Raw genomic sequence first — 27,407 nt, 5'->3', positions numbered from 1 at the left:
TCGTTAATTAGCTCCTCTTCTTCGGGTCCTGCAACAACCCCGGTGTTCTCCCACAAAAGAGCACTAGAAAAGCGTGTCAGTGTTCCATAGCACGAAATGCACTCTCCTCCCTGTTAGAGATCCAGGAGACAGGTAACGATGTCGCAATCCCCAAAAGAGCTCCAATTTACTGCCCCCACAGATGACCCAGCCTTTCCTTCTCCAGCCAGGATCATCCCTCCTAGAAGTCTGGTGTTGCAGTCCCCATCCTCGAGTCGGCAGGGCGCGGGCAGGATGCGGGCAGCTGCGTGCCCCGAGGGTGGACAGGAGCCCTCGCCATGCCGGGCGGCGCGGGGCGGAGCCGCCGCTGCGCTCCCAGCCCTCGTGGCCGTTCCGCGCCGCGGGACGGTTCCGCCGCTGCATCTGCCGGATCGACGGCCAGCTCAAACTCCCGCGCACGGCCCGCAGCCTGGCCACCCCCGCCCGCCGTCCGCTCCGGACCTGGGGCCCCGGGCGGCGGCTGGGGGAGAGCTGTGGGGCGCGCCGAGGGCCGCGCCCGCTCTCGGTGCCCGTCGTCGCCGCCCGGCCTCGGCGGGGCGGGGCAGGCGAAGGCGTGTCCGTATCTGTGCCGGTGCCCGGTCCCACCCGGCGGCGCGCAGCCCCGAGCCCGGCGCGGCGGGGGGCGGCCCGGCCGCACGTCTGCGCGGCGGCGGTCGGGCGGCTGCGGCTCAGCCGTGCGTGCGGCGGGGCGGGGAGGGCCCGGCTGCTCCAGCCCGCCCCGGCGCGGCGCGGCGCGGGGGAGGCGGCGGCTGCTCCATGCGGCTGCGAGCGGGGCGGCCGGCCGCGGGCGGGGCCGGGGCCGGGCGGAGGCCAGCGGCGAGGAGGGGGGGCGCAGCTGCCGCCGCCGCGGAGGGCCGAGCCGCGGGCGCCGCGCTCCCCGCTCTGCCCCGCCGCAGCTCCCGCCGCCGCGGCTGCTCCGCCTGAGCGCACCCGGCGCGGGGCGGCGCGGAGCCGCATGGCCCTGCCGCCGGCCGCCCCGTGCTAGAGGCACCCGCACCCGGGAGGCGCCGGCCCGGCGGCGGGGCTGCCCGCACCTCGGCCACGTCCGTCCGTCCGTCCGTCCGTCCAGTGTAGCGCCCGGCACGCAGGATCCCGCAGTGGGGTGCGGAGCGGCAGCGCTTGGCGAGGATTAACCTGGCGCAGGTACACGACAAGGTCAGCGCCGGCGGGAGCAAAACGGGGCGGGCTGCCCGGTGCGGGGCGATGCGGGCGGGCTGATGCGGGCGGGTTGTCCCGCGCCTCCCGCCCCCGCCGCGCGTGTGTGCGTGTGCCGCCGCCCGCCCGAGCCGCCGCGTGGGGCCGTCCCCGGGCCGCCCTGCCCGCCCCGGCCGCGGGCAGCTCCGCCGCGGACCCGCGGTAGGATGCGGGTGGGGAGCGCCGGCTTGGGGCGGAGCGGCGGGCAGCCCGCCTGCCGCCCGCGCCCGCAGCCCGCCGGGGGCCGGCCGCGGCCGCACCCGCGGGGACCGCGCCCCGGCCGCCGCCCGTCCCGGGAGGCACCAGGTAACGCGAGGGGAGCCGCGCCCGGCACATCTGCATTGCACCGCGGTACCGGCCCAGGGGACGGGGCGGTGGGGGGGGGGTGAGGGGCGGTCCGGCTGGTCCCGAACGTCCCGGTCAGGACGACCCCACGGCGCGGCGGGGGCGCCGGGACGACGCCCTACCCTGGGGGCGGCGGCCGCGGGGAGCGCGGAGCGGCGGGGCGGGTGTTCCGCGGGCGGGCCGGGCCGGGCCGGGCCCTGCCGCGCTGCCTCCTCTGCCCGCGGGACGGCGCCGGCGGCCGCCCGCGCTGGGCTGGGCTGGGCTGGGCTGGGCTGGGGATGCTGCGGGGCCGGAGATGCTGCCAGGCTGCGATGCTGCGGGGCCGCCCGTGCCGCCGCCGCCGCCGCCCCCTCCGCGCCGCGGTGCCGCCGCCCGGTTACCCGGCACCGCTGGCGCTGCGGCGCTGCCCGGGCGGGCGGAGGCGCCGCCGTGCGCGGAGCCATCCCGGGGCGCTCTCGCGGGTGCTCGGGGGGTGCTCACGGGGTGCTCGCCTCTGCCAGCGGGCGCAGGAGCCCGGCGGCTCCCCCCGCCCCGTCCCACCGCCCCTGGCCGCCACACACACACACACACACCCCGCTCTCCCCGCGGCTCTCTCCCTAGGGCCGCCGTGGTTCCCTGTGTCCCGGGATGCGGCTGCGCCCCGCTCTCCAACCTCCCCCCGCCGCCTCCGTGGCGAACACCGCTGTGTGCGGAAGAAGGAATGTAGGACAGAATGGACCTTCCCCGCCGGAAGGTTCCCGCTGGGGAGATGGCAGAGCAGCGGCGGAGAAGCCGGCGGAGCCTCGCAGCCATGTTGGTGCCGGAGCATCAGCCCTCGCGGCTCCGGGAGCCCAGCTGCGGCCGGCAGCGGCTGGGGGAACGGGCTCGTGTGGGCCAGCTGTACTGGGGAAGCTCCTTCCCAGCGCAGACTGGGGAACGCTGGCTCCGCGGTTTCTCTGCATCCTGGGACAGCAGCTCTTTCCTTCCTGTACTTTCGCCTCCTCCCTCCCAGTCTGTTGCATCTCCGGGGCACTCATGTTGTGTGTGTGGAGCAGAGGGATGAGTTGGTTCCAAGTGTGGTCATGAACCCGGCTTCACCAGTCCTGGAGACCAGGGGTGGGACAGCAGGTGACCCTAGCCAAGCCCAGCCTTGTGTGGCCTTTGCCTGACTGCTGTGGAAGTGGACAGGCTGGGAGTCCCTACCCTTGGCCATCGTGCTGTCGTGCTGGTGATCCTCTCCACCCACACTTCCATTTCGCATGTTCCTGTGTGACACGTGGTGTCAGCTTGTTCCTTCTCAGCATCCTCGAGTGAGCGCTGTGTGTCCAGGGCTGCTCAGGCCAGCACAGCCAGACACTGGCGAGGCAAAATGAATCCATCCTGGAACTGAAGCCTATTTGGTTCCAGCTGTGCATCTGCAGATGGAGGGGTCTGGGCTGGTCTGGCAGCAGCGATCCTGGCCATGGCTGTGTCCAGGAGCACGGGGCAGTGCTGCCCAAATGGACTGCGTGTGCTGGAACCCGTCTGTCCTGGTGTGGCAGGACTGCATCCCAGCTGCCAGGACCTGCATGCCTGGGGCTGTGTGTGCTGCCACAAGGACTCTGAGTGGGCACCCTGGTCCTGTGTACAGGCCACACCTCAGAGCTGTGAGCTCTGTGGTATTGCTGGAGTCGGTCCTGGCAGGTAGAGGTGTGCCAGGCCTGGCAATTCCACTGCTGGTCTGGGAGTCAGGTTTGATTTTGCACAAGCAGCCATACCAGACACTGAGTGTTCTCAGTGCCCAACACCTTCCCAATCCATGTTGCTAAATATATACTGTACTCAAGGGATTATGCATTTGTTTAAATGCATAATAAATGTGTTTAAATGCGTAAGACTGGATCATAATGCACACCAGAGCTTGCCGGTTTGGCCTCCAGTTACAAACCTCTCTAAGATACATCTCCTGGCATATTACTTCATCTTTCTGCTTTCACAAAGAGCAGTTCCTGTTTTTATCGTGGCAGGGCAGTCAGTGAAAGCAAATCCTGAATATCTCAGGTATCCAGTACAAGTTAAAGCTGAACTAGTTCGCCTGATCAACAAACACTTCCAGCTGCAGGAGGGGACTTGAGATTGACCCATTCCACCAAACACATGCAGATGTGGGAGTGGGCTTCGGATTGTCTTGTTCCACCAAGCATATGTGGCTGCAGAAGTGGGCTCCAGATTGTCCTATCCCAGTGAGAGCAGGTGGGCTGAGCATTGTCCTCACAACCAAGAGAAGCTGTGCTTGACTGCAGCACTGCTCAGGATGGTGTCTCAGGGGCTTGGTTTGAATTTTTCATGCAGGTCTATTGTCTGGAGAGACTCCCATTGGCTGTCAAAGGTGTGAATGAGGCCAGGGGGAGGAGGATGAGAGGTGGCTACCCAGCTCACAGGCTGGGCTGGCTGGGAATGTGGGGAACCCAAAAGGAGAGGTGGCTGAGCAGCATGGCAAGAAATAAACAGATCTTCCCCAATTTTTGGAGGAAGATTAGAGGGAACACGAAGACAGGTGCATCAGGAGGGATAGCCTTGGCACACAGGGTGCCTGTCTGGGGCAGGTGGAGCATCCTGGGGTGCTTGGAGGGCTTGTCCCTCCGCTGGGGCACGTGGAGATAGTTCAGAGGCTGGAGGGCTAATGGCTTTCCATTGCTGATCGATACTGCCTCTGCTTTCAGATGTGGTATCAGGCTGGGTTTTATAGTGCAATCTTTGCATATTCCCTGCACAAGCAGCTGGGCCCGAGCACCACTCTAATGGCCTCGCTATTAGCGGGCTCAGAACCTAAGCCAGACTGAAAAGGCTGTGTAAGTGCTGCTCAAGCGTTTTGGGCCAGGCATATTCCATGCATTAGGGAAGATTTGTACTCCTTGGACCAGACATCACTGAGTGTTGTCTATTTATACACATCTAAATATATCCACTGCAGTCTTCAGACTTTTCTAGCTAGTAGTAAAATTACTTTTCAATATTGTGCGATTCAAACACGCTTGCTGACGCTATCTGATGAAGTTTGTGCTAGGAGAGGCTTATGTGTGTGTGTTTGTTTTAAATAAAAACTATTCTTGAAGTAGTTGCCTAAAACGCTTTGGAAACAAAAGCTTGTTTTCTGTGTGGCTAGGTGGCAGGGAGAAATGTGGTCAAACAGAAGCAGCACTGGAGACATGCTCAAGCCTGGAAAACCAAATCCAAACCTTATCCAGAGTTTAAGGTTTTGTTGCTGAAGAGTGAACCATTCTTTCTAGAAATTTTTTATCAAATAATCATGCACTTTGCAGCAAAATAGAAACATTTGCTTCAAATTAGTCAGAAATACCTTCTGATACTCTGGAGTTTGAGATGTCATTTTGAAAACAAAATGACAAATCTTGAGGTAATGTAGGTTGTGGAATTCTTCTGCAGCGCCCAGATGCAGGCTGTGAAGGGTGTTCTGACAGAGCCCCTGCAGGGGTGGGTCTCTATGTGCAGTTCTCTGGAGCTGCTGTCGGTCTCAGTGGGGCCTGAGGGGGGTGGAGACATCGGCTACATCGCCAGGTGACCCATGGGCTGGCTGGCTGGGTGGTGGTGACAGTGATGGCTGCGTGCCTGCAGCATGACATGGAGTAGTCATGGCCATCATTTTGTTTTCTGTGGCAGCTCTTGCTCTCGGTTCTTGGGGAGCTAAGAGGCTGCAGAGGAGGGGAAAGGGGATGGTATTCACAGGGGAAAAGGTGAGCTGAGGAGAGGAGAAGACAGGGCTCTTGGAGAAGGCCATGGCTCAGAGCCCCTTGAGCCAAAGACAGGCGCTGATCCCACAGACTACCCCAGGTCCCTTGGCTGGGGCTCTGGGCTCCACCAGCCAGAGGTTCATAGCGTGGTGACATGGTGTGGTGCCAAGGAGCCATGTCCTGCCCATGATCATGGGCACAGGTTTACCTGGCATTGTGCCTAATTGATGAACTATTTAGGTGGTGTGAGGGTGACTGTGGTGTCCAAGGGTCTTTCTGCCCGTGTGCCCCGTCCTGCCTGGCTCGCTGGCCACTGAGGCTGGGCATGCCTTGCCTTCTGCCTGAGCTGGGCAGCAGCTTTTGTGTTTCCATGGAATAAATGGCTCTACAAGTCATATTTGTTTCGAGCAAGCTGGATAATATAGAAGGTGGCTTGTCAAATGGCTAAGTGAGGTGGTAATGGGAGCCTTGGTGGGTGCCTCTAATTGTGTAGTGCAAGGCCAGTGGGACCTTGGGGTATTTGAGTTCCCAATGGTACAGAGCTCGTGTCCAATGCTGTGGTTTTGAGTCTGCTTTTGTAGATGAAGCTTCTCCCCAAGAACTGTCTCATGGCAAAACATTTCCATGAAAACATATGATTAGGTAGCTTTGCTTCAAAGTGGAATATCTTTTTTTCCCTTTAAGTTTTTATTTAGGCTTCTCTGTCAAGATCACGTTGGAATTCTTTTGGATTGAAGACAGATAAAACTCTTCAGTTTTCACTGCCTCAGCATTGTTTCATTGCCAGACAGCTGATATTCCCTGTGTATTTATTTCCAATTATTTAAACTTCCTGGTCTCTCTAGTTGGCCGTGGGGGTGGAAAAGCAGGAGCCCACCACAGTGAGCTGTGGCAGCTCTGTGACTCCTGCAGCAGGACTCACCGGCTGTAGGGACAGCAGGTGCACAAGGAAAACACAAAGGAAGAGGAAAAGGTGCGGTGGAGAAAGTGACAGGAATCCACGGGATGTGTTCTTAGTCCCCTGGTGCTGCTGGTCCTGGGATGGGCTTGCTTTAGCAGCACTGAGGAGCCATGCAGATATTCTGCAGCGTATGGCTGAGGTGCTAGCTCTCTGTGCTTAAGCCAGAGTTAAGGGTTTGCCTGGGATGTGAAATGTCTGCCCTGGCACAGGGAGGCAGGTGCCAGTGGCACAGGAAGGCAGGTGCCAGTGGCACAGGAAGGCAGGTGCCAGTGGCACAGGGAGGCAGGTGCCAGTGGCACAGGGAGGCAGGTGCTGTTGGCACAGGGAGGCAGGTGCCAGTGGCACAGGAAGGCAGGTGCCAGTGGCACAGGGAGGCAGGTGCCAGTGGCACAGGGAGGCAGGTGCTGTTGGCACAGGGAGGCAGGTGCCAGTGGCACAGGAAGGCAGGTGCCAGTGGCACAGGAAGGCAGGTGCCAGTGGCACAGGGAGGCAGGTGCCAGTGGCACAGGAAGGCAGGTGCCAGTGGCACAGGAAGGCAGGTGCCAGTGGCACAGGGAGGCAGGTGCCAGTGGCACAGGAAGGCAGGTGCCAGTGGCACAGGAAGGCAGGTGCCAGTGGCACAGGGAGGCAGGTGCCAGTGGCACAGGGAGGCAGGTGCCAGTGGCACAGGGAGGCAGGTGCCAGTGGCACAGGGAGGCAGGTGCCAGTGGCACAGGGAGGCAGGTGCTGTTGGCACAGGGAGGCAGGTGCCAGTGGCACAGGAAGGCAGGTGCCAGTGGCACAGGAAGGCAGGTGCCAGTGGCACAGGGAGGCAGGTGCCAGTGGCACAGGAAGGCAGGTGCCAGTGGCACAGGAAGGCAGGTGCCAGTGGCACAGGGAGGCAGGTGCCAGTGGCACAGGGAGGCAGGTGCCAGTGGCACAGGGAGGCAGGTGCCAGTGGCACAGGGAGGCAGGTGCCAGTGGCACAGGGAGGCAGGTGCTGTTGGCACAGGGAGGCAGGTGCCAGTGGCACAGGAAGGCAGGTGCCAGTGGCACAGGAAGGCAGGTGCCAGTGGCACAGGGAGGCAGGTGCCAGTGGCACAGGAAGGCAGGTGCCAGTGGCACAGGAAGGCAGGTGCTGTTGGCACAGGGAGGCAGGTGCCAGTGGCACAGGGAGGCAGGTGCCAGTGGCACAGGGAGGCAGGTGCCAGTGGCACAGGGAGGCAGGTGCCAGTGGCACAGGGAGGCAGGTGCCAGTGGCACAGGGAGGCAGGTGCCAGTGGCACAGGGAGGCAGGTGCCAGTGGCACAGGGAGGCAGGTGCCAGTGGCACAGGGAGGCAGGTGCTGTTGGCACAGGGAGGCAGGTGCCAGTGGCACAGGAAGGCAGGTGCCAGTGGCACAGGGAGGCAGGTGCCAGTGGCACAGGGAGGCAGGTGCCAGTGGCACAGGAAGGCAGGTGCCAGTGGCACAGGGAGGCAGGTGCCAGTGGCACAGGGAGGCAGGTGCTGTTGGCACAGGGAGGCAGGTGCCAGTGGCACAGGGAGGCAGGTGCCAGTGGCACAGGGAGGCAGGTGCTGTTGGCACAGGGAGGCAGGTGCCAGTGGCACAGGAAGGCAGGTGCCAGTGGCACAGGGAGGCAGGTGCCAGTGGCACAGGGAGGCAGGTGCCAGTGGCACAGGGAGGCAGGTGCCAGTGGCACAGGAAGGCAGGTGCTGTTGGCACAGGAAGGCAGGTGCTGTTGGCACAGGGAGGCAGGTGCCAGTGGCACAGGAAGGCAGGTGCCAGTGGCACAGGAAGGCAGGTGCCAGTGGCACAGGGAGGCAGGTGCCAGTGGCACAGGAAGGCAGGTGCCAGTGGCACAGGGAGGCAGGTGTCATCAGCAGCACTGCTGGGGCTCTGGGAGCTGCGTCGTTCTTGTTTTCTCCAACGCACTTTGGAGAGCCTTGATGTAAAGCTCCCTGATAGGGCTCGTGGGAGCGGGTCTGAGTAAGGCGAGCGGGATTTGTCGCCTTGTCAGCTGTGAGTCAGTGGTGCTGCCGGGTACGTGGTGTTTCACAGGGAGCCTTCTGCTGCCGGCTGTGAGTGCATGCGGAGCCGGTGTTGCTGCGCTCTGCGTGCTGTGGGCAGGTTTGGTGCTGCCGTGGGCAGGTTTGGTGTCGCTGTGCCGTGGGCAGGTTTGCTGTGCTCGTGGCTCCTCCTGACACGTCAGCCTTGTGTCTCATCTCCGTCGGTGCCCAGCTGCAGTGACACTGCTCTCAGGGACCGGGCTCCAGACTGCACTTCCCAAGAAGTGACTGCTGCTTTCCTGCTTCGGAGCCTCAGCTGTGGCCATGGCTGCCTCTGGGGACAGTCTGCAGTGTCACAGGTGTGCAGGGAGGGCTCCACACCAACAGTACCCTGCTCAGGAGAGCACCATGGCCCTGAATGCCACAGCTGAGCCTGGGCAGGCTAACATAGACAACTGAGCATCTCTCAGCTACGGTGTAAAGAACCAGGATAACAGCACAAGCCCCAGTCTAGGCTCCAGTGGTGTTTGCTGGTGTCCAGCAGCGGGGTGTTCCCAGCAGGCACTGTGCAGGAGTCCTTGGCACGGCCTGTGGTGGGATGGAAATGTGCTGCGGGTGCCTCCAGGTGACGACCTGTCCTCATAATGTGGGTTTGGTAACGTTCAGGCCCCATATGCTGTGCTGAGGACCAGGGATGGGATGAACATGGAGACAATCAGCCACCCTGGTGACACGTGGCCTCAGAGGCTCAGCCAGCAGAGCCGGCATGGGGACTCCTTTGTGGGCTAGTTGTCACTTGCTGCCCTGGTGTGTTGGGCCGCTGCAAACAGTTGTGTCCTTGGCACATGGCAAAGATTGCATTTAGTGACTGGAGGGTGCAGCCTCCTCTCTAGTGCTCCATGTTCCTTGCACGGAGCCCCCTGCTCACGTGCAGCTGCATCCCACAGGTGTCCCACGTTCACCTCCCCTCTCTGCATTCCCACTTTGGCGAGCAGTGAGGATCCCTCCATTGGGGTCCAGTGTTCTGATGTGGTTGAAATGAGAGGTTGCCTCCCCAAGGGCTGGCATTCCTGTTGTGTTCATTATTGCCCACTTCTGCCCTGAGCTGGACACGCTTAACCTGTGTTATTTAAGAAGCATTCTGCAAACGTGCGACTTCTGTAGATTGAAGCAGTCCCCTGACCTTCCCTGATCTAGAAGGAAAACACGATAAACACCATGGAAAAAGACAGGATAGGTCAGGATGGATGGTTGCAGCTGCTGTTAGTGCCAGATGAGGATTGTGCTGATTTCCAAGGGAAGGGATTAGGACAGTAGTTTTTAAATGAGCATTGTGCTGTGTATCCAGATGGGTCCCAGCTGAACTGCTCAGGTGAGTGCCGTGTGTTTGTGGCGCCGCTCGGCCGCGTGCCCGCAGCAGCTCCGTTCGGCACCGCAGCCCCTCCGTGCTCACATTGCCTCTGCCAGGGCCTCCTGTGGTGCTGCCAACAGGCACAAACCACTGAGCTGAATAAGCTTCATTTCTTCTAAGAAGCATTAAAGTAGCTAATCAATGTACAGAGCCTGTGACTGCACTTAAATTCCATCTGGAAAGTTATAATAACAGTAAATAAAGAGCACTAATGAGGAGTGAAATTGTGTGGCCAGTAGGATGTGAGACTTGGAATGCTGGGGTGAGGCTGGACTTGCTCCTTGCCATCTGGAGTTTGGGTGTAGGGGTTAATAAGATATCCAAATCGTTCCCTGATAGTCAGTAATTCTTCCCTGGTTTGTACTGGAGAGGTGAGGAGAGATGAAGGCTAAAGGAGGAGAGTGAAAGACAATAGTGTTACAGCTACCACACATGGATCAGAGGAATCGCTTGTACTCCAGGGGCACAGCATGGTGCTCCTGTGATGCCAGGCACAGAAAATCTAACCCAAGCATCTGGGGAGCAGCACACATGTCTCTGGAGATCTGGGTGTCCCTATGAGGCAGGGACAGCACAGAGTGTGTGGGTCCCAGCTGCACTCCTGTGCCCCATGCTCTGTTCCCTCCACGCTGTCAGTGTGGCCAGCAGTGCCATGTGCTCTGTGCCCTCCAGCGTGGCCAACGTGTCCGTGCCGCAGTCCGTCCTTGCCCTCAGCGTGGCCAGCAGTGCTGGTGGTTCAGATGCTGAAACGGATTTTGTACAGAAGAGGCTTGATCCTGAGCTGAGGTGTGTGGAGCAGGATGCTTGCCTCTTGCAGAGCTTGGTTTCCCTCTGCCAAGGCTTTTGAAATGTGCCGAGTTTCACTGGTACGGTTTTGGTTTGCGTCTACAGTAGCAAGTCGTGCGAGGCAGCAGAAGGGGATTTCTAGGGTGAGATGATGGATGAGGAGGACCTGTGTCCCCTCCATGTGTGTCTGGAGTCAGGTGGGACTGTGTTGGCAAGCCCGATGAATCTTGTGTGGATCAGGGGCTGGAGGTGCTGGTGGGGGCTGCGGTGCTCACCTGCCCATGATGTTGTGCCTGGAAGAGGCACACCGGGGTGGGCAGCAGCCTGTGAGGGAGGGGGCTGCAGGGCTGGGGAGGGCTGGAAGGATGGGGTCTGACTGCCAGCTCCTGCTGGTGGTGGCAGCTCCACAGCCCTCAGGAGCAGGGCTGGGAGTACCGGTGCTGGGTGTGCTGGTGGTGTGGAGCAGAGTAGAGTGTGGCTCAGCTCCCTTTCTAGCTCAGCCCAGAGCCGACTGCTGGCATATGACACTCGTTATCTCTCCAGCTCAGAAATGCAGCGCTCAGGGCATCCTGATGGATTTGTGACACTTCCCATGGGACTCTGTGCTCATAAACCAATTAAAGGATTACATCCTTGTAATGTGGAGAGTATTCTTTGTTTATTAAGTAATGCAGGTATAATTCAATTAGTGACAGGATGACCTGCTGATGTCAAATGTGGATGCCAGTTAGGTTGGTCTCAAGCTCTGCCCCCCTCCCAGATGGGAGCAGCAGGAGCTGAGGGGAGCAGCTGCCCCTCCTATAGCTCCCTGTGCCTGACATGGAACTGTGAGATTTTTTTATGGCTTTTACTAACATTTTTCTTTACAGAGTCACAGAATCCCAGAATTGTTTGGGTTGGAAAGGATCTTACAGCTCATTACACCTCCTGCCATGGGCAGGGACACCTTCTGCTATCCCAGGCTGCTCCAAGTCCCACTGTTCAGCCTGGCCTTGGACACGGCCAGGGATGGGGCAGCCACAGCTGCTCTGGGCACCCTGTGCCTCACCACTCTCATAGGGAAGAAGTCATTCTGTAGAAATGAGAAGGTTTGTTGTTATGAGATGGTTTCAAGCTGGGCTGAGTGTTTACTGTTTGGCACGGCTCAGAAAGCCCTGCATCACCGAGCGGTGTCCAAAGCACAGCCTGTGCCCCCCGTGTGGGTGACTGTGGGTAGCTGCAGTCCCCTCCCTGTCCCCAGCTCAGGCTCTGCCATGTGCTGCTCCATGTTCCTGTAGCACCATGGCCTGGGTGCTGCTGCAGGAGTGCCATGGTGTGGAGGGGGATCCTCAGTGCTGGGAGTCTGTCCACCGGGAAATTCCTCTGCTCTGGACCTTGTGACAGCCCAGGGGAGGCAGAAGGCTGCAGGCCTTTTTCCCTCTGGGAAGGGGAGTTCAGGGGCTAGTGGGTGACTCATGGTGCCTTGGCATCAGGGCAAAGCACTGGATGGGCACCTGTCTGCCAGGAAAGATGGGGGAAGCAGAAGGATGGGGAGAAACAAAATACCCTGTACATCAGCAAGGCTGAGCAGGAGTGACTCTGGGGTAGAACAGGACTGATTCAGCAGATTCGGAGAATAAAGTTCAAATCTCAGTAAAGGGTGGTTTGCTCCTAGGTGAGAGACAGTGCAACTTGGACAGCACACCACCACTGTGTGGCTGGGAACAAGTGGCCGGAAAAGATGTTTCCAGACTGCCACACCTTTCCAGAAAGATCAGTATGTTTTAGTGTCCTGGCTAATAAATGCTGGTCAGAAGCCCGCTCTGGTTTTCCATGCAATCTCATGACAGAATTGCACTTAGTTTGCAGCACGGATCAAGCAAAACTTTATGTTTTGAATGCAGATATAATGTGGAAAAGGAGGATCTGCGCATGTGTGAGCTAATAGAGGCACAAAAGCAGCTCATGTAGCCCGGCGCTGCTGGAAGAACATGAGCATCTGACAGCAGAATTATCTCTGAGGACCACAGACTGACTTGTAAACTGTGGAATAAATTGCTCTTATTTTGTAGCATTTACTTGCTCAGCTGCACTTCACAGGGTTTTGCTTGTCTGGTAATTCCTGCTTGTCAGGTGGAAACCCTGGGCTGCTGGGGGCTGGCAGCTAGTGAGCTCTGAGCTGGGCAGAGGGTACAGCCCTGGCAATGAACTCTTTCTCTGACAAAAAAGGGTAGAGGGGCCAGGAGGGTGATCTTGGCAGCGGGGCAGAGAGGCTGAGGATGCTGCAGAGGGGGAGCTATCCTGTGCCCTCTCCCACTGCAGGGTACTGGGAGCCCCAGCGCTCAGCAGACCATTCCTGCCCTCCTGGGCAGTGGCACAGGCACCATGGGCTGCCTGAAGCGTGGTGCCTGCAGCTCCTGGGGCTGCCGCCTGCTGCTGCCCGTCTGTGCTACTGGGAAACCTCTCAGGTGCTGCTGCTGTCAGTGAAGCTTGAGCAGCTACTTTGAATCCTTCCAAAACTACAAGATTTGAATTGCTTTTCTTGGCGGACAAAAGTGAAAGCTCAGGATCTCCACGCTCAGTCACAGCCTGGCAGCTCTCCTGTCACGCTCATGCTGACGGTGATCCTCTCTCCTGACATGTTTCCTGTTCCTGGCTGCTCACCTGTGCCCTGCTGCTGCTCCCAGGTAATGGCATTTGGGCCCCCAGCGGGGATTGTGCACTGACACTGTTGAGTCGTGCAGCTGTGGGATGCACTTGTGGTCCTTCGGAACGTCGGTTCGTGTTGATGCACAAACGCCGTTTCCCCATTAATTTAATTGCAGGCACGGCACTTCTGGGCACGCAGAAACAGCAGCCACTGCCGTGCTCCCTGTTCTGAGATGGAGGTAACAGAGTATGAGGAGCTCACGGTAGCTGGAGGGGTGGAGCTGGGAGGGCACCCATCTCTGGTTAGTGAACAACAGAGGGATGTCCACTCCCAGCACATGAAGACAGTAATGGAAACAGCAACCTGCCCACATCTCTGGTGACTTAAAGCTGATGCAAATCCTTGCAAATATTGGCTTCCTCCCTGCTTGTTTGTGGTGACCTGTGCTTCTGGGGGGCAGGATCCCTGTGTTCCTGGAGCTGGGGCAGGACACAGCTGAGTGGCAGCTTCAGGATGATCCGGACATGTGCTGATGGATGGTGCAGGCTCCCAGCAAACGGGGAGGAGGCATTCATGGCCTGCAGCATCAATGCAGTGCTGGTGGGCTGCCTGCAGAGCAGCGAGGCTGGGGCTGTGGGCAGGAGAAGGAGGGGTGTGCTGAGAGAGCCCGGGTGGGCGCAGGGCTGTCAGACGATGTGCTTCTGTGTCCCTGTCCTGCACCTACCAGGCATGGAATGAATCCTGCAGGAAACTCCCATTTGTCAGACTGCTGCCAGGACTTTTTGCCTTTTCTTTTCTATACCTTTTCTATAACTTGTATGTATCCTCAGTACTCTTAACATGCATACTTGCCATTGCTTAAGTCTGATCATTTAGCATAGTCCTAGGATTCTCTTAGGCCAGGAGACCAAACACGCTAAAGGCCCCATAGTAGGAGGCCAGAAAACACTACATTATCTTGGGACACCGAGGTCCTCTCCAGAACCTTCCCTATAAACTAGAAGTTTGGCCCATCCAGGGGGAAATTCCACGGATAGGGGAATAGCATGCCATTCATCCAGGCCTCCCATTGGGGCATCCTTGTTAGATATGCTAATTTGCAAGGTCTGTAAATGGTATAGGCTATCTGTCATGTGTGTGCATGGAGGTGCTTTCCACCCTGGTGAAGCAGTGCACAACAAGGGTCCTTATTAAAATACTGAGGTAAAAACCTCTTATTCCTTAACTGTATCTGGCTCTCTTTTAAGACCAGGGAAAGGCATCAGAACCATGGTGTCTCATTGCTGCTGCAGAAGTGTCAATGCCTCTGTCACACAGGGCCCATTTGTCACATTATATCTGTGTATTCCCAAGTGTTATCCCAGAGCTGAGGGCTGGAGCCTTCTGCTGTGGGTGTGGGCTGGGTTGCTGTTTGTCAGCCTTGGTTACAGGGGCACTAGGCTTCCAAACAGGATCACTTTTCTTTGCAAAAGGTCTGTTTCAGTATAATTCCAGGTGTGTCCTGGTAGGTGAATGTGTGGAGTGCCCATGTGTGGTAAAGAAATTGCATGTAAAAGTGGTCCTTACCCTGGGAGGATGCAGTGAGGATAGCTGGATCTCATTCAGATGATGTGAAGGAAAAGGGAGTGAGGAGATCCTGCTGCATGAGATCCTTCTCTAGGAGACCCTGCTCTGGGAGATCTGGGGGTTTGTTTCTTTTCTTCTGTGCAAGTTTAACTGACAGCAGATAGCAAAGTAGCACATTCCCTAATTATGGGTGAAGCAGAGCGAGGCATTGCTGAATCCCTCTCCAGTGGTGTGAGCTGTGCTGTGCTGTGGACAGTCTGTGAACTGCTGGATAGGAAGCCACTGTCCCCGTGCCATCCCTCAGTGCCAGCAGAGGAGCTGTTCTTGTGCCTGGTACTATCCAAGTCCCCTGGATCAGGGAGTCAAAGGTGTTGGCTTCCTTCCTCTCCCTCAGTTCAGAGTGGGATTTCATGTCTTAGAGACCTCCCTCCTGCATTTCCTGGAGCATTGCTCCTGGCAGCTCTCTTGTGCTGTCTCTGACACAACCTGTCCGTGGCTGTGTTCCTCCCAGCAGCTCCTGGGTGGTCTTGGTGGGCTTTTGGCAGCCATGGTCCTGAAGGTGATGCTTCCAGGTGCTTCCTCTGGTCACTCTGAGAGTCATTCTGAGAGTGGCAGCGTCATGCCAGGACGTTTTACTTTTTCCAAATTCACTCTTTACAAGCAGCCTGGTCCAGTGGAAGGTGTCTCTGCCCATGTCAGGGGATGGAACTGGATGGTCTTCAAGGTCCCTCCCAAATCAAACCATTCTGGGATTCTATGGTCTTTCAAAAGATCCACAAGTCCTGTTCATTGGAGCTGTGTAAGGTCACTGTGCCCACAGAATCAGTGGTGCTGGAGCTGCTGGCTGATGAAAGGACTTGAAAACGAGTCAGTCCTGTGAGCAGGATTGGAAGTGCTGCCCAGGGCATCATTCTGCTCTGCTCTGGCTCCTTGCTGGGACACTGAAGTAATACAATTTTCTTCAGCTCCCCCACCTCATTCTTAATTACAAAAGTGAACAAGAGGACCAGACAGCAAAAGAGACAATCAAGAGAGAGCTCAGATAGCAAAGCTGAGAATTAAAAAAAAAAAGTTATGGATTCCTTAAAGTAAGATTTTTTTCCTGTGAAAGGCATTCTTAGTAAAAGAGATCCAATTGGCATCAGATCTTTGCAGCAGAAATTAAGTGCATGCGAAAGAATTTGTGTATCTCAAGAATCTCCAGTACAGTGGGAAGGGCATGATGCCTTTGCTTTTCTGTTGCTTTATTTAATATAAGAAATACTTTTTAATATTTAATAAGAAATATAAGAAAACTTGAATTAAAAAAATAGTGAAAAACTTTAAAAAACAATCAGCAGCAACACAACTATTGAAATGTTGGCAAATGGCTCTGGTACTTGTCTGGCACTGGGATCTGCTGCAATGTCTCCTCACACTGTAGCAGGACCTGCCCCTGTCCCTTCTGCTGTGCTGCATCCTCACCTGTCCTCATCCCTGGGGCCACTGGATCCACATTTTAGCTGGGCTCAAACCTCTGGCTGCTTCCTGAGCAGTAAACAAGGAGCAGGTGCTTCTGTGTCAGGAAATAAGCAGAAAATTGTCAAGGTAAGCTTCTCTGGTAAAAAATGCCTTTTTTTTTTGGAATACAAAGTGCTGTTCTCAAAGTGTTTCCTATTTGATGAATTTTCTGTACATTTAGGTTAAGTTTTGGCGTGGCCTGCCCAGGGTGGGGGCTTTGTGGGTCCCTGGAGTGTGTGGGGCTGAGCCAGGCATCCCCCCTGGTTCCCTTGTGCCACCAGCACAGCAGACACTGCTGGTGCTGCTGATCCCCGTCAGCTTGGGCTGTTTGGGTTCTCCAGAAATAATTGTGAAGAAAAAGATGGATTCTTGATCCATTTGGAGTGAAACAAAAGTGAAAACCCCCCAATGAGGTCTCCCACCATCATCTCTGTGTTTGTCTCTCACTTTCTCTCATCTTGTGGAAATGCAAGGAGCGTCTGAGCAGCAGGAGTGGCTGTGGGAGTGACTGGGAATGGTGTTTGGGCCTTGCTCCCTGTGCTTCTGGCACCTGGGACCCTGTTCTGCCTCTTGAAGCCTGGAGCTCTCCCCTGTCCCCTCTTCCTCCTGTTCAGTTCCTTCCTGCCAGGCCTGCTGGGGTCAGTGGGTGGGATGTGACAGACACACATCACACAGGCACGTTCCTGTGCCATGGAGCTGAGAGATGAGGAGCAGTGATGCATTTTGAAGAGGACATTGTGTGGACGGCAAAGTTTCTCCCTCTGCTTTGATTTTTGGGCATAATGTGAAGATAACTCAATTAGCTACAGTAAAGTCATGCTGATTTACTTGAGGTAAGAGTTTGAGGTTCCTTGTTTTGTTTCTACAAGCATTTTAGAGCACAGTACTGCTCTGGCTCCTTTTGTGAGAGGGAAACTGTGTAATTTTCCTGATATTAATTAAGATAAGAGAGGATTATAACAAAACGTATTAAATGGGAAATAAATAAGTTTAAAACATGTCCAAACTCCAGATCACAGTTGCTGGCCTGGCTGCTGGCACCCCAAGCAGGGACCTCTGTGGGGAGCGGGTGTGGGGCTGAGTGGGTGCATCAGGCTGCGCTGCCAGGCGGGATCCCCATGGATTCCATCTGCCTTGGAGAATCACGGTGAGTGGGGAGGGCTCACACAGGGAGGGGATGCAAGAGAGTGGCAGTGCTGTGGCCACCATGAGCTGAAACATGTCTGTGCTGGAGCTCCTGGTGTCCCACTGTGCTGGCCCAGGGAGCTGAGCACAGCCCCTCTCTGCCCCTGCTCCCAGTGCGAGTGCCCGGCTCTCCTGCGGCAGGTGCACATGGCCACTGGTGACAAAGCCCTGTGCCTGTCCAAGATTGGCACCACATGGGCTCCATCTCCTCGTGCCTGGAAGCTCTGGGTGCGAGGAGATGATGTGTGCCCAGAGCTGTGTGCCCAGAGCTGTGTGCAGGAGCTGTGTGCCCAGAGCTGTGTGCAGGAGCTGTGTGCAGGAGCTGTGTGCCCAGAGCTGTGTGCCCAGAGCTGTGTGCAGGAGCTGTGTGCCCAGAGCTGTGTGCAGGAGCTGTGTGCAGGAGCTGTGTGCCCAGAGCTGTGTGCCCAGAGCTGTGTGCAGGAGCTGTGTGCAGGAGCTGTGTGCCCAGAGCTGTGTGCCCAGAGCTGTGTGCCCAGAGCTGTGTGTCCAGAGCTGTGTGCCCAGAGCTGTGTGCCCAGAGCTGTGTGCCCAGAGTTGTGTGCAGGAGCTGTGTGCCCAGAGCTGTGTGCCCAGAGCTGTGTGCCCAGAGCTGTGTGCAGGAGCTGTGTGCCCAGAGCTGTGTGCCCAGAGCTGTGTGCCCAGAGCTGTGTGCAGGAGCTGTGTGCCCAGAGCTGTGTGCCCAGAGCTGTGTGCAGGAGCTGTGTGCCCAGAGCTGTGTGCAGGAGCTGTGTGCCCAGAGCTGTGTGCAGGAGCTGTGTGCCCAGAGCTGTGTGCCCAGAGCTGTGTGCCCAGAGCTGTGTGCAGGAGCTGTGTGCCCAGAGCTGTGTGCCCAGAGCTGTGTGCAGGAGCTGTGTGCCCAGAGCTGTGTGCAGGAGCTGTGTGCCCAGAGCTGTGTGCAGGAGCTGTGTGCCCAGAGCTGTGTGCAGGAGCTGTGTGCAGGAGCTGTGTGCCCAGAGCTGTGTGCCCAGAGCTGTGTGCCCAGAGCTGTGTGCAGGAGCTGTGTGCCCAGAGCTGTGTGCAGGAGCTGTGTGCCCAGAGCTGTGTGCCCAGAGCTGTGTGCCCAGAGCTGTGTGCCCAGAGCTGTGTGCAGGAGCTGTGTGCCCAGAGCTGTGTGCCCAGAGCTGTGTGCCCAGAGCTGTGGTGTGTTGGAGCTGGCAGTGCCCAAGCATGAGCTCCACATTGCCAATGAACATGAATTCCCTTTTGTTAAAGAGTGAAGGATTGTGTTATTCTGAGCTGGCACCCTGCAGGTTGCTGTACAGTCCCAGCCAGTGCTGCTTACTCCTGTTGGGACTCAAGAGCTGCCTCTTAAATTGGTTCAGAGCACAGCCAAACCACCTGCGAGCCACGGTGAGGTGGTTTGGGTGTGTTGATGTGGGAAAAGGTCATCAGGACATATCATGATCCCTGCCTTCTCCATACCATGGTTGGAATGCAAGATGAGGACTTCTACAGCACAGTTGCAGTCATGTAATGTGATGGGCAGAGCCTGGTGTGGTCCTGAGCCGCTGATGTACAGCTCCTGCACAGCTGGCACACAGCTGGATTGTGGTGTGGGCAGAGTGGCTGCAGGTGTGCAGTCCTTGTGAGGCATTGCTGCGGCCTCAGGGCAGGATCAGTCTCAGCTGTACAGCTGCATTTGGGGTGTGGGTGGCATCTTTTGGCATCTGTTTCTTGAGTTCTGTGAAAACCTTGCCATAGCAGCACGGTTGGTCAAATTTTGAAGCAGCAATTAAAATCTAAATTTCTTTGCCAAAGCCTTAAGTATGTCTCTTATCTGAAACTCTCAGACTCTGCTGAGTGAAGAATGTTAGGACCAAGAGACCCATTAAATTTTCTGGCACAGACAAAGGAGGTAAGTCCTGCAAACTGATGGGAGATCTGATGGTATCTGCTTCATGCACTGAGATGTAAAGGAGGAAAATGACCTTTCAGAATAATTTCTCTGGGCTAGAAGTTTTGGAAGTGGTTGTCTTTTCTTTTTCCAGAAATCTGTGTAAAGTAGTTTTGATCTTGTTCAGCTGAAGAGAAACCCGTTTTATTTGCTTATATTACTCTTTTGTCCTACAGAATGTTTGATCTGTCTTTTGGAAGTAGAGGAAAGGACACAGTGCCACTCTGTCAGCCCTTGCCTGAGCAGTTCACACCATCTCAGGTCATCATGTTCACAAACTTTCCAGTATTGTCATTCTGATGTAGGTGAGGTCACAAACAGTCATGGTTCAGCTTCTCCTGGTGTCAGTGATGCTGTCCTCTGCTGATCCATGGCCTGCGAGTTTGGGAGCTGGGTTCATTAATGGGAGTAGCTCCACTCAGCTCTGAGCTGTGCTTTCTAGCCAAAGTTTCCATCCTAACAACCAGCAAACACCAGTGTTGGTGCCACCTTAGTGGCCCTGACAGAAGGGCTTGTTAATGTGAGGTGATAGGGGATGGAGAAGTTTCTAATTAACAGATAAAGTAATGATGCACTTACTTGGTGGCAACCTGTTTAAAGCTGTGGGTCTGAAGCACCTGCAGGTGAGCCAGCAGCACTGGTGCTGTAAGGGCTGGAGTTTCTGCTGCAGCTGCCCATCTCACCACCCTCTCATGACCCACATTTCTGCCAGACCACTGAATTACAGGACCATCAGGGCTGGAAGAGCTTTCCAAGAGCCTCAAGTCCAAGCCCATTCCCTACCTTGTCCCCAGCCCAGAGCAGAGTGCCAGATCCACTCATTCCGTGGACACCTCCAGGCTTGGGGACTCCAAACCTCTCTGGGCCACCCATTTCAGTGACTGACAGCCCTCTCCATGATGGAATTCTTCCAATGTCCAAGGAGTTTAATTCTTTGCTCCAAAAATATGTCTGCACACTGAGGGTCTTTTTTGTGCCTAAATATCTGTCTCCTGAGATTGGTGGAAGTTTTCTGATTAAAATGTTCAATATCCTTGGGTCAGGTACCAGGTGCAGGAGGAGGACTACATTTGAGATACAAACATAAGCCTGTTACAGGGCTGGACCTCACAAGGCAAAGCAGGAAATACATTGGGGTGATACAGAGGTTTTCTGTGATTATTTCTTTTTGCCATTTGCAAAGGAGAAGCAAAATGCAACCTCATGGCAGCTGTTTTCTATTGCTACAGGAGCTAAGAAAAAGGTTAAAAAGTGACGGTTTAAGTAAGGCAGTTTAATAGTGGCATAGCTGGATAACTGGTACCCAGGAGTATTAAAATAATTGGCCAAGGAGCTCCCTGAGACAGTAATGCTTTATTTTTAACAAATCCTGAAATGCTGAAGATGAACCAGAGGCATGGGAAAAGGCTAATGAAAATTGATAGAAAAATTAAATATGATTTGGTCTAGGGGGAATTGTGCCATCCGCTCGTCCAGGCTGGATCCCTCTCCCACTGGCTCTGCTCTCCTCCTACTCACATCCCTCATTGTTTCCACCACAGCCTCTTCCTGCAGACCTGGACATAGAAAGCAGTGAGATCTGTCCTTCCTGCTGCTGCTGGATGTGCTGCTGGGACAGCATGGCCATGCTTGGCCTCTCTCCCACCCTGTCCTGGCACATTTGATGGCTGGACAGTGGTTTGGCTGATGCTGTCAGAGGCTGTGTGACAGATGTTGATCCTGGACACTGGTTCCATGGCAGTCCCACAGCTGGGACTCCAGTGCTGGGAGTGCTCAGAGCAGCTCACAGGGACACGTGTGTGATGGAGACAGTGTGGGGCATGGCAGGGAGCAGGATGAGAAGGGAAAGAAATGAAATCCCTGGCAATGCCATGTCTCTGCTGCCCTGGCTGTGCTGACCCAGGGTCAGTGTCCCACGGTGTCTGCTACATGCACCTACCTCTGGTGTCCCCAGCCTGGGAGGTGCCACCTGTGGGATGTGACCATGAGATGATGCAGTGACAGGTGCTGACCCAGCAAATGACCAGTCTCAGTCCCTGAGCGTGGGTGCACTGGAGGCCAGGCTCATCAGTTCCTCATCAGTTCCTCATCAGTTCCTTATCAGTTCCTGATCCTGACTCGACCAACCGTCATTCCAGAGCCAGGCTGTGCATTTCACAGGCTTCTGAGCTTCTCCTGTCTCCACCCTGCCCAACACAGCTTTCCTTACATGCTTCCTTGTACACAGGGGCCTCAAACGTCTCCACAGCAGGTCTTTAAGCCTTTTGGCATGTACTCTGTTTCAGCAGTCAGGCGGCAGTTACGGACAGAGCCGAGGTGAGCTCAGGCTCACTTGTGATTTCCTGACTGCGACAGGGATTGGCCAGATGACTTTCTGCTGTGTGTTACCGTGCACTCTGCACATGTGCTTTTCCCTCTTTCTGAGAGGGTCAAGTCCCCATGTGTGGAACCCAGCGGAGATGCAGTGAGTTACGTTGTGCCTCCCCCGAGGGTCCTGCCTGGTGGGGCTGTGGGTCATCGCAGCCCGTGAGCCAGAGCTGGTGCACGGTGCAGTGCTGAGGATCCTGACAGACCCACCTGAGCACCCCTGCAACTGAGCATCTTTGTGCCCAAACATCCCTGCATCCAGGCACCCCTGTGCTGGAGCATCCCTGTGTCTGAGCACATCCCTGTGTCTGAGCCTGTCCTGTCCTTGGCCAGAATCCCTGGGGCAGTGCCTGGGGTTCGCTGCCACCTTCTTTTACTGCTGTCCTCCCCCGACTCTGCCACTGATCCCTGTTTGCTGTCTGTCCTGCTGCCAGAGCTCTGTAACATTTCCTGCAGCTTATCATTACTTTCTTCTGTTCTTATTCCCTATATCAGGAAACCATAAATATGTATTTTAGAGCCGTCAGTTTTGTTGAGCGTATGGAGTGCTGCCTCCTGAAAAATCCCAGCAGCAGATTTTGAGCCAAAGGGAAGATTGCAAAAATAGTTTCTCCCTTATGGCACATTGAAAGTTTCCCTTTTAGGCGAAATTGCCCAACCCTGACAGATGTATCTGAAGTTTTAAAAAATATGAGTCCCAGTATTTCACTTAAACTGTCATTCTTGGTAAAGGAAAATATTCCTTTTGGTATGCCCATTGATTTCCTTTGGATCTAAATGCAGACTGAGGTGTGTCGGGTTCCTGCTGCAGCTGTGTGGTCAGTGAGCTCTGCCTGTGTGTTGAGCAGCTGTTCCAGGCTGGCTCTGTGGTCAGACTGCCCTGGGTTCCTGTAGCAGCTGGAGGGGCTGCCTGGAGCCCAGTCCCCTGGCAGGTCCTGGACAGCAGCTGCCTGTGCTGGGGCCTGAGCCCCTCAGCACGGACACACAGAACGTGCAGGGAGAGGGACAGGGGTTCTGCTCCCTGCTCACCCTTTCTTGGGGACTGCATGACCCCCACTTCACGACCTGGAGCTGAGAGGAGGCAGCTGCCGCTCCCTGCCTCACCCTGTGTCTGCAGAGCCCCAGGGTGCTGGGACAGGACATGTGCTGCTCCTCCTGCCTCACCCTGTGTCTGCAGAGCCCCAGGGTGCTGGGACAGGACATGTGCTGCTCCTCCTGCCTCACCCTGTGTCTGCAGAGCCCCATGGAGCAGGGACAGGACATGTGCTGCTCCTCCTGCCTCACCCTGTGTCTGCAGAGCCCCAGGGTGCTGGGACAGGACATGTGCTGCTCCTCCTGCCTCACCCTGTGTCTGCAGAGCCCCAGGGTGCTGGGACAGGACATGTGCTGCTCCTCCTGCCTCACCCTGTGTCTGCAGAGTCCCAGGGTGCTGGGACAGGACATGTGCTGCTCCTCCTGCCTCACCCTGTGTCTGCAGAGCCCCAGGGTGCTGGGACAGGACATGTGCTGCTCCTCCTGCCTCACCCTGTGTCTGCAGAGTCCCAGGGTGCTGGGACAGGACATGTGCTGCTCCTCCTGCCTCACCCTGTGTCTGCAGAGCCCCAGGGTGCTGGGACAGGACATGTGCTGCTCCTCCTGCCTCAGCTGCATTGGCAGCACATGGGAACCAGGCTGGGGCTGGGGGCTGGCCTGGCACTGCCCTGACCCTGCGTTTCCTCTCCTCTCGGTGCTGTTGGTGCCAGTCACAAGCTGTGTGTGGTGATGGAAGTGCTTGGAATTTCCTCCCGGTTGGGTGAGAGCTTCTGCCAGGGGCTCAGCTGCGGGGGCAGTGTCACCTCAGGCCTGGCCTTGGGTAGCTCCCTCCTGGGGACACGGGTGCTCCGGCTGTGGCCCCGCAGCGTGGGACACTGCGAGCTGGAGCAGCAGCTTTGGGGAGCCCTGTCCCAGGGCAGTGCGTTCTGCTGGGCTCCCTCTCTGGGGTGGTCTCAGCTTTGGCCTTGGTCTTCCTAATGTTTGACAGTATGCCAGGGGCTGTGCCAGGGGCCATGCAGTCAGTGCCTGTCCTGCCACGCGGGGTTGCCTGGCTTCCCAGACGAGATAACACGGTGGATTAATTAGATAGTGAAGTGCTAATAGCAATTGAAAAGAGATGTGCTTGCTGTGTGCCCCAAGTTTGGATTTATTACTACTACTTTCTGTATGGCCTATTAATTTTTGATGACTTTAGATAAATTGCATTCAGCCTGAAATAAATTAAAATAAGTGCATATAAATCACATTCTATTCTTGGCTTCTGCAAAACAAATTTCCATTTCATCTCTTGTTGTCCTTCCTTTATTACATGTATCCTGCTGGTGCGTGTCACCCGTTGTTGTGATGGAAATGTTTTATCTCCTTGAGATTCCCTGGGTTTGCCTTTGAAGTGTCAGGGCTGCTGTAGACATGCCACATCTTAGATCATCTCAGTAGCTAATTTGGCCACATCTGTTTGATTTACCACTTAACAAGCCAGACCTAAATACTAAATAGGTGTTCTTCCATACACGGTTTGTACCCAGTACTCCTTGACATTAAATTAAACTTTAGAACTCAAAATCCAGCTTGTTTTATGACTCACATCCTCAAGTGATGTTCAGGCAAGTGTAGAGACAACCCTAATAAATGCCTGGTTTTAGATTGTTTAATTTACTATATGTTTATGTAAGAGTACAGTGACTAAGAAAAGAATTGGCCTCAGTTAATGCTGCGACAATTGCAAGATATTATTTTGCAGATAATAAATGTCCATCTGGAGTAAATCATGGTTAATTTACTTTTCATTTAATTTGGTGGACTCTGCAGAGGCAAGGCCATGGAAGAAATAAGTTATTTTTACAGTGCTTGATGAAACCTGCAAACTGTTCAGGCTTGGAAATCTGTTTATGGTTAATCCCCTATTTTGCTCTGGTGTGTCGTACTGACAATGTCACCCTTCACACTGCTGTTTCCTCTGGTTTTCCCCAATTAAACTGTGTGTGCTTGGTGGTCACATTGGGTTTGGCCACAGCCCTGGCCAGTACCTGGGACTGCCTTCACCCTCATCCCTCTTCCAGTGCCCGTTGGGGAACGAGAGTGTTGGTGCATTAAAAACAGCATTTGAATCCCAGAGTGGTTTGGTTGGGAAGGAGCCCTTAAAGTTAATCAGGGGCAGGGACACTTTCCACTAGACCAGGTTGATCCAAGTCCTGCCCAGCCTCGCCGTGAACATTTCTGGGGATGGAGCATCGATTACCTCATTTTCCCATTATTACATATTTATTACAGCAATGTTAGAAATGGCTGGGTATCCTATACTGCTGTAGGGTGGTGTCAGGGATGGAGAGTTCCAGGGAGTTTGGGGTGTGTGGGAGGTTGTATATCCACCTGTGTGTCCTGGGGCCTGTCCTGCTTACCATTTCTGGAGTGGCTCTCCTGTGCCCTCCTTGCTGCCCCCGGCACCTTTGGCAGCCCCACACAGCTGAGTGGTGTGGTCAGCACCTGGAGGGAAGGTGCATCCCAATGCACTTGAACAGGCTGGAGAGGTGGGAGTGGGTGAAGCTCAGCACCACGCAGCCTCGCGGTGGTGAGGCCTCGAGCACTGGTCACTGCTACGTGAGGGTGTAAGGTCACAACTAGGAGGTGGCCAGAGAATGGTTTGGCCTTGCTGGGCCCTGGAGCACCTGCTGCCCTTCCCACCCCCCCAGTGGTGCCTGATGTGGGCAGCCCTGGCAGCTGGCACTCCCTGGGCACATTTGAAAATAAGATGAAAATCCCAGATTTCCTCACTGTGTGACTTGCCAGCACGTGGAGCGCTGCTGTGGAGTGCTGGGGCAGGAGGAACTGCAGGGAGAGCGTGCAGCTGAGAACGAGCCCGTGCCAGGACAGGAGTGGGCTGGCATGACGGGCACAGCTGGCACTGCTGGCACTGCTGGTGTCCTGCAGCAGCCAGCCAGCAGTCCGGGTGTGCCCCCTGAGCTTGTGTGCACCCTCTGCTCGTGTGAGGACACGGCTGGCGCCCTGCCACCCCTGTGCCCTGGGTGCCTCTGCCTGGGCAGGCTGCACGCCAGGGACTGGGCTGGGGTGGTGGTGACCCTGAGGAGCCTCTTCCCCCACACAAGTGCTCGCCACATGTCCCTCTGAGCGAGACCTATGGCTGGAGGCTGTGGGGCGGGTCGTGCAGGGCCACCATGACTGCCTCACCTTCCCGTACCACCTGGGAATGGATGGCTGAGGAACAGAGGGATAGAGGAGTAGCAGAGAAAATCCCTTCACATTTCTTCGCTTGTGTTGTGTTTTGATATTGCAGAAACAGTTTTTAAGACGCCACAATACCCCAGTTCAATAAAAATGTTTTGGAAAGTTGCAGGCTGTGGCCTGCTCCTGTTTGGAAGCTGCATGGCTGATGCTGATGTTGATGTCAGTGTTTGGCATATCTGCGTAATATTTGGTACAGGAGCTCCTCAGGAACTGGAAAGCTTTGTATAGAATCAAAGAATGGTTTGGGTTGGAGGGACCTTAAATGTCTTGGTGTTCTGACCTTAAAACACAATGTGTGTGTGCCACTATACCTGAGATGCTTTTCGGTGACATCTCCCCCCGGGAGCTGTGGCCCTGACTCCTGCACTGCACGGGGGCTGTGGGCTGCAGGGTTGATGGGTTCAGGGGGATGAGGTTGGAAGCTGATTCAGGCAGCACTGGCAGCCCTGGGCTGGGGATTGGGAGGGGGCTGCAGCCAGGCTGGGAGCTCTTGAGTGCAGGCAGTGGGGCTGTGCTGCTTTCCCTGTGTTACATACCACTGCAGGGATGATTCCTGAGGGCTGGAGGAAAGGAAAAGGATTTCCCAGTTGGAATTCCTAATGCAGATTTTTTTAGAGGGGGCCAGAGAAGCAGAGCAGCCTGTCCTTCTGTCTGTACCTGTGGTGTCCACAGAGCCTGGCTGGCCAGCACATGGACCAGCAGCCCTGGTCAGCTGATGTGAGCCTGACTGGAAATGAGTGGGAGAAACACCCTATTGTGACTGACCCAGAGGCCCCATGAATTTTGGTTTGGTTTGGTGGTCATCAGGGCACAGGGACAGCCACGTGCATAGTGACAGATGGTGCCAGCAGTATGTGCTGCTTACACCACAGGGGTTAGGGGTGCCTTGGGAAGCTGGTACTCACTGCTCTTGAACTGAGAGATGCATTGCTGAGACCTTCTGCCCCAGGGAGAGGGAGGATACAACAGAAAGGGTACAGATAGGCTCTTGGCTGTGCCTGCAAAGCCCCAGGTAGTCACACAGCTTAAACAGCTTGCTGGGTTTGACAGTGGGCGAGACGGGAGTACAGATTTGTCCCTCAGAAATGGGAGATGCTCTCTCCAGGTGTGTTTATATCACAGGATATTTCTCGGGCACCGCTCTGTTTTGTGCTTGCCCCTCTCCCCGCTCCACGGCGGGGCGGCAGGAGGTGCCCCCAGCCCGGGGGCCGAGGCATCATCGGGCGCGTTTCCTCACGGCACAGCTATTAATACCTTCCCGAGCTGCTGTCGTGCTCTGCACTGCCGCGTTGACTCATCCCATGGATCACTCCGGGCTCTCTGTGGTACCACAGCCTCGATGGGCTGCCTCCACTGCAGCCCCGCGTCGTGCGGGAGCCCCCCTTGCGCTCGGCCTCACTCGGCCTTTAATCCGGGGCTCACACGGTGCGCTGAGTTCAGCCGGCCGTGGCAGAGCAGCCCAGCCCTGTGCGGGGCTCTCACGTGTGCCTGTGGGGCTGGGGCTGTGCCAGCAGCAGGTGTGCAGGAGGAGTGCTGGA

General features: G+C 56.1%; 1 protein-coding gene across 4 annotated transcripts in view; it reads left to right on the top strand.

Annotated features, from left to right (window-relative positions):
• Positions 1 to 1,055: 1,055 nt before the first annotated feature.
• LRFN5 (leucine rich repeat and fibronectin type III domain containing 5) overlaps positions 1,056 to 27,407 on the top strand; it is a 41,706-nt gene continuing 15,354 nt past the window's right edge. For 2 of the 4 annotated variants that reach the window (XM_088057710.1, XM_088057707.1), the window contains exon 1: positions 1,056 to 1,182. The gene's annotated coding sequence lies outside the window, so the exon portion shown is untranslated. Of the gene's footprint in view, positions 1,195 to 19,135; positions 19,189 to 27,407 lie in introns of those variants that run through there. The other 2 variants (XM_088057708.1, XM_088057709.1) reach the window with 2 other exon arrangements.

The sequence above is a fragment of the Pseudopodoces humilis genome, chromosome 7, assembly GCF_049639895.1.
Source record: "Pseudopodoces humilis isolate 2021_Gansu_Grassland_sample_001 chromosome 7, ASM4963989v1, whole genome shotgun sequence".
NCBI lineage: Eukaryota > Metazoa > Chordata > Aves > Passeriformes > Paridae > Pseudopodoces > Pseudopodoces humilis.
Note: the sequence above shows the minus strand (reverse complement) of the source record. Positions and strands in the feature narration are given on the sequence as shown.